The sequence below is a fragment of the Oncorhynchus mykiss genome, chromosome 5 (genome assembly GCF_013265735.2).
Source record: "Oncorhynchus mykiss isolate Arlee chromosome 5, USDA_OmykA_1.1, whole genome shotgun sequence".
Lineage (NCBI taxonomy): Eukaryota > Metazoa > Chordata > Actinopteri > Salmoniformes > Salmonidae > Oncorhynchus > Oncorhynchus mykiss.
In genome coordinates this window covers 93,182,154-93,189,206 of record NC_048569.1, presented here as the reverse complement: position 1 = coordinate 93,189,206, position 7,053 = coordinate 93,182,154, and positions in this window count along the sequence as shown.

The window sequence follows — 7,053 nt, the reverse complement described above, 5'->3', positions numbered from 1 at the left end:
GAACACCGTATGTAATATACAGTACCAGTCAAATGTTTGGACACCTACTCATTCCAGGGTTTTTCTTTATTTTTTACTATTTTCTACATAATAGTGAAGTTGTCAAAACTATGACAACACACATGTAACAATATAGTGACCAAAAGGGTTAAACATTCTCTTGGCATTCTCTCACCCAGCTTCACCTGGAAAGCTTTTTCAACTGTCTTGGAGTTCCCACATATGCTGAGCACTTGTCGGCTGCTTTTCCTTCACACTGTGGTCCAACTCATCCCAAACCATCTCAATTGGGTTGAGGTCGGGTGATTGTGCAGGCCAGGTCATCTGATGCAGCACTCCATCACGCTCCTTGGTCAAATAGCTCTTATACAGCCTGGAGGTGTGTTGTCCATTGTCCTGTTGAAAAACAAATGATAGTCCCTCTAAGTGCAAACCAAATGGGATGGTGTATTGCCACAGAATGTTGTGGTAGCCATGCTGGTTAAGTATGCCTTGAATTCTAAATAAATCACTGACAGTGTCACCAGCAAAGCACCCCCACACAATCAGACCTCCATGCTTCACGGTGGGAACCACACATGCGGAGATCATCTGTTCACTTACTCTGTGTCTGACAAAGATACGACGGTTGGAACCAAAAATCTACAATTTGGATTCATCAGACCAAAGGACAGATTTCCACAGGTCTAATGTCCAACTTTTGAATGGTACTGTATACATCCTCAACATGTAAAGTGTTGGTTATTTTATTTATTTAACCTTTTAACTAGGCAAGTCAGTTAAGAACAAATTATTTACAAGGATGGCCTACCGGGGAACTATGGGTTCATTGCCTTGTTCAGGGGCAGAACGACAGATCAGCTCGGGGATTTGATCCAGCAACTTTTCAGTTACTGGCCCAAAGCTCTAACCACTGGGCTACCTGCTACCTCCAGTTTGATTAGCTAAAATGAAAAATCTCAGAAATTGTGTGCACAAATTACTTTACATCCCTGTTAATGAGCATTTATCCGTTTCTAAGATAATCCATCCACCTGACAGGTGTGGCATATCAAGAAGCTGATTAAACAGCACGATCATTACAAAGGTTCACCTTGTGCTGGGGACAATAGAAGGCCACTCTAAAATATGCAGTTTTGTCACACAACACAAATGTCTCAAGTTTTGAGGGTGTGTGCAATTGGCATGCTGACTTGCAGGAATGTCCAACAGAGCTGTTGCCAGAGAACGGAATGTGAATTTCTCTACCATAATCTGCCTCAAGTCGTTTTAAGAGAATTTGACAGTACGCCCAGCCGGCCTCACAACCACAGACCACATGTAACCCTGCCAGCCCAGGATCTCCCCATCCAGCTTCTCCACCTTCGGGATCATCCGAGACCAGCCACCCGGAACAGCTGATGAAACAGGAGTATCTATGTGTGTACTAAAGTGCTTTTGTGGGGGAAAAACATATTGGCCATTCATTTATCCACAAATTAGAGCCTCATGAATTTATTTGAATGGACTGATTTCCTTTATATGAACTGTAACTACGTACAATTGTTGAAATTGTTGCTTGTTGCATTTATATTTTTGTTCAGTTATAAGTAGGAAAAGGTATGCACAGCTGTGGTTATGTAGGGTGAATGTACATGTGATTTCTAGAGATATTGTAGTACTTTCTATATGACAGCTGCTTCTGTAATACTTGTTATTTTGCTGATATTTACAATCCATCTCAAATTGACGTTTAAAACTTCAAAAAACTATTGTGAATTCATATTTGTCTGTGGCATACAAATTGAGTACCACATGACGGCAGTAAGACTACAAGCTCATGAGGACCAGTGATTGGCCCAGTTGGAATACCAAAGACACTAGGCCAGCCCACTAAAATGCTATGGCACCTGGCCCGGAGAGTCGACCAGACTACAGCACTACTGCCAAAGACAGTACAGCAGAAGTGTCAAACTCATTTTGTCCCGGGGGCTACATTTGCCAGGGGGCCGCACAGAAAATTGGTTACATTTCCTCGCTGTCAAAATGTGAAAAAAATGTGTCTGTCGTCTTTGGAATTTTCGATTCTTTCTGGCTGTCTTGCTCAGCGCTTCTCAACTGGTGGGTCGCGGCCCAAATTTGGGTCTCAGGAGGTTTGAATGGGTTGTTGGTCTCTGAGTAAAAAATAAATAAATTAAATAACAAAAATACTCCAGTCTTTACATAAACGACTTAAACCAGGTCGAAAGTGTGTAAAAAAAAATATAATGAACTTGCAAAATGTTAAATAATTGAATCTCTACATTTTTTCTTCTATCACAGTATTTCAAATATTACCAGTGCTATTTCGGTTGATTTGTGGTCGCAAACCAGTGAGTTTATTAACATTTTTCATCAAGAATATGGGCTAAATGTAATTTTTAATGAAATGACTAATGATGAAAGAGGAGGGAATGTTGTTCCCGTGTCATTAATATAGCATAAAAAAATACTTTTCCCGATTTGTATTTTGCCGATTCATTTTGGCGATGCAAATATCGGATCGCAGCTGAGACAACCTGGTTCAATTTGGGTCCCGATGCAAAACCAGTTGAGAACCACCGCTTTATCTTTCATTCAGATGATAATTAGTGAGCAACTGTAAGTTCATTATCATTACTACACAGTTTAGATTTTGAAGTACATTGAGTTTGTTGACCACCAAAAGTAAATTATTATTATATTTTTTTAAATACTCAAACCACCCGCAGGAAGGATTCCGCCCCGGATTTCATTCATTCCTATGGAGGACTGCTTCTACCGGTGGCTTCAAAGCCTTTCACTATTGTCCAATGCATAGCATCAAGCAATCAAGGGTTTATACACTGAACAAAAATATAAACACAACATGTAAAATGTTGGTCCCGTGTTTCATTAACTGGAATAAAAGATCCCAGAAATGTTCCATAAGCACAGAATGAATATTTCTCTCAAATTCTGTGCACAAATTTGTTTACATCCCTGTTAGTGAGCATTTCTCGTTTGCTAAGATAATCCATCCACCTGACAGGTGTGGCATATCAAGAAGCTGATTAAACAGCATGATCATTACACAGGTGCACCTTGTGCTGGGCACATTAAAAAGCCACTAAAATGTGCAGTTTTGTCACACAACAATGCCACAGATCTCTCAAGTTTTAAGGGAGCATGCAATTGGCATATTGACTGCAGGAATGTCCACCATAGCTGTTGCCAGAGAATATAATGTTAATTTCTCTACCATAAGCCGCCTCCTATGTAATTTTTAGAAAATGTGGCAGTACGTCCAACCAGCTTCACAGCTGCAGACCACGTCAAACTACGCCAGCCCAGGACCTCCACGGCTTCTTCACCTGACAGATCATCTGAGACCAGCCACCTGGACAGCTGATGAATCTGAGGGTTTGTACAACTAAATAATTTCTGCACCAACTGTCAGAAACCGTCTCAGGGAAGCTCATCTGGGTGCTCCTCGTCCTCACCAGGGTCTTGACCTGACTGCAGTTCAGCATCGTAACCGACTTCAATGGGCAGACGTTAACCTTCAATGGCCACTGGCACACTGGAGAAGTGTCCTCTTCATGGATGATTCCTGTTTTCAACTGTACCGGGTAGAGATGGCAGACAGCGTAGCGTGTATGGCGTCAAGTGGGCGAGTGGTTTGCTGATGTCAACGTTGTGACCAGAGTGCCCCATGGTGGGGTTATGGTATGGGCAGGCATAAGCAACGGACAACGAACACAATTTCATTTTATCAATGGCAATTTGAATGCAGAGAGATACTGTGACGAGATCCTGAGGCCGATTGTTGTGCCATTCATCTGCTGCCATCACCTCATGTTTCAGCATGATAATGCACGGCCCCATGTCACAAGGATCTGTACACAATTCCTGGAAGCTGAAAATGTCCCAGTTCTTCCATGGCCTGCATACTCAACAGACATGTCACCCATTGAGCATGTTTGGGATGCTCTGGATCGACGTATACAACAGCGTGTTCTAGTTCCTGCCAATATCCAGCAACTTCTCACAGCCATTGAAGAGGAATGGGACAACATTGTGATGTTGCGCATCTGGGTTTTACAGACTGTACTACTGCTGTTCCACAGCTGCATCCTGTGTGGAGTTGACTGTGACATCCGGGAGAAGAGGAGTGGAAGGAAAAGGGGATGAAGGGATTCCCATATCGATCAATGTGATACAATCCTTTTCCAAAGCGTCTGGTCTATATCTTAACATTAATAAGTGTGAACTCATGGCTGTCAAAGATTGTGTGACACTTTCATATGATGGTATCTTTATATCTTGACAGTAAAATAAGCAAGGAGATAGACCAGGTGCTTTTCAACTTTCTGTGGAGAAGCCGTACCCATTACATTAGGAAAACTGTTGTGATGAACACTGATGAAAATGGTGGGCTGAATTTTATGGACTTTAATACCTTTAAATAATACTTTTAAGATCAATTGGATAAAACAATTCCTAAGAAGACCCACTTCTATCTGGAATTTTATTCCTCATCACGTCTTCTCTATTTTTGGTGGCCTTAACTTCATGTTGTTTTGCAATTATAACATTGACAAAGTTCCAGTGAAACTTTCTGCTTTTCATCGGCAGGTTTTCTTGTCATGGTCCTTAATTTATAAACACAATTTTTCTCCACACAGATATTATATATGGAAAAATCGGGATATATTGTATAAAAATACTTCTTTGTTTTTAGAATATTGGTTCTGAAATAATATCCTATTGGTGAGCCAACTGGTAAATGCAGAGGGTCTTTTACTCAGTTATAAAGAATTCTTATCACTTTACAAGGTCCCCGTAACACCTAAAGATTTTGCAATTGTTTTAGACGCCATTCCCTCAGGTGTTGCTATGTTATTCAGAAACGTGTCAAGACCTGAGAGAGCCTACCTTCTATTGACCCTGTTGACTCATCAGTAGGAAAGATTTGTTTCTCTTTTAGTCCATTCAACAACAGAGCGATACGAACCTTGTTTCAGCAGGATGACCTTATTATCCTGCCAACCACTATATGAAGAAGTTTAAGGAAAACGTCAACTCAAATTGCTCCTTTTGTAATGACCACCCAGAAACAGTGTTGCATCTTTTTTGGCATTGTATTCATGTAAGAAAACTGTGGCAAGACATCAGTAGATTTATAATTGAACACTTTTATGAAGGTCTTACACTATTGTGGAGAGATGAACTGCTTGGTTTCATTACCTACGATAGGAATAAGCTGAAACATTTGTATGTAATTCATTTCATTATGCTTTTGGCAAAATGTCATATTCACAAATGTAAATTTACAAACAAAAAAACACATTTTCTTACCCTACAAAAAGAAAAAATGGAACTATATTTTAAGACAATTAAATACTCTACTAACAAAAAAGCTGTTAGAATAATAAGTGTATGTATGTCCCATAAGGTCTTTGTGTAATGTGATATTGTACCCCCTAGCCCCGCCCCCAGCCCCGCCTCCTAGATCGATTGTCCATTGTATATAATCTGTTCCTCATGTACTCTCTGTATCGATATGTTCTTAATAAAATAAAAAAGGGGATGAGGGGGTGGAGGATATCCTCTGGGCTGACAAAATGGGCGTGGCAGATCTTACAACGAGCGGATAAGTATTTTACAGTATCAATTTAACCACATATGTTATTGGCGACTGTCAATCGCTGACATAGCACAAAACCATTGGTTGACGCATGCTATGTCGCAACCTAGTGATTATAAACTGGGTGGTACAAACCCTGACTGTTGATTGTCTGACAGTCGTGGTATATCACACCGTATGCCACAGGTATGACAAAACATTTATTTTTACTGCTCTAATTACGTTGGTAACCAGTTTCTAATAGCAATAAAGCACCTCTGGAGTTTGTAGTGTGTGTCCAATATACCACCGATGAATGGCTGTATCCAGGCACACTGCGTTGCCTCGTGACTAAAAACAGCCCTGAGCCGTGGTATATTGGCCAATATTGGTGTCGACTTTGAAGAATCTCAAATATAAAATATTTTGTTTTGTTTAACACGTTTTTTTGGTTACTTCCATATGTTTTATTTCACAGTTTTGATGTCCTCACTATTATTCTACAATGCTGTAAATAATAAAGAAAAACCCTTGAATGAGTAGGTGTGGTCAAACTTTTGACTGGTAATTTACTATAGGAGTCGTTAGAAAATCCATACATAAATTGTTAGGATCGTAAGAAAAGCCATGCGTGAAATATGAACGTAAACGTGAAATTTAATCTGTGAACATACAAACACCATGTTACGATTACGGTCTAAAATGTTAGCCTTGAACAAATTTTGTGTTGCAATTCTCACGTACAATAATAACTTTCCGAGTTTTGGCAGTATCATTTCACCTCACATTTTTTTTTTATACCAAACGGCCTGTGAGGAGCGCTACCCGAACAAGTTTAACGCAGAATAAAAAAGAAAAACGGAATTCGGGGAAACCGGAAAGAGACATCCTGCACGTTTTCAAGTTAAAAGTCTCCATTCTCTATTACTCAGTTTAGTTTGCTTCACATTTAGGTAGCTAATGTAATGCATTTGTTTGCCAGTGCAAATCCAGATAGCACTGGCCGTATTATGCCTACAACAGTGAAGTTTCAGTCTGCTAGGAATAAAATGATGGCCTACCAAAAAATCTCCTGAGGGGGCTGGGATTAAACATTAAAAATACACATCACAACAAGAGAGACAACACTACATAAAGAGAGACCGAAAGACAACAACATTGCATGACATCAACACATGACAACACAACATGGTAGCAGCACAGAGATGACCAGTTTACAGAGGAGTATAGAGTGCAGTGATGTGTCTTATAAGGAGCATTTGGTGGCTAATCTGATGGCCGAATGCTAAAGAACATCCCCACGCATGCACCAAAATATGATTTAATTGAATATTGCACCATCCCATTTCTGGGCTCTGTCTACAATCATACCCAGTAGTAGGGAAAGGGAGATACCTAGTCAGCTGTACAACTGAATGCATTCAACTGAATCAGAGAGGGGCGGGGGG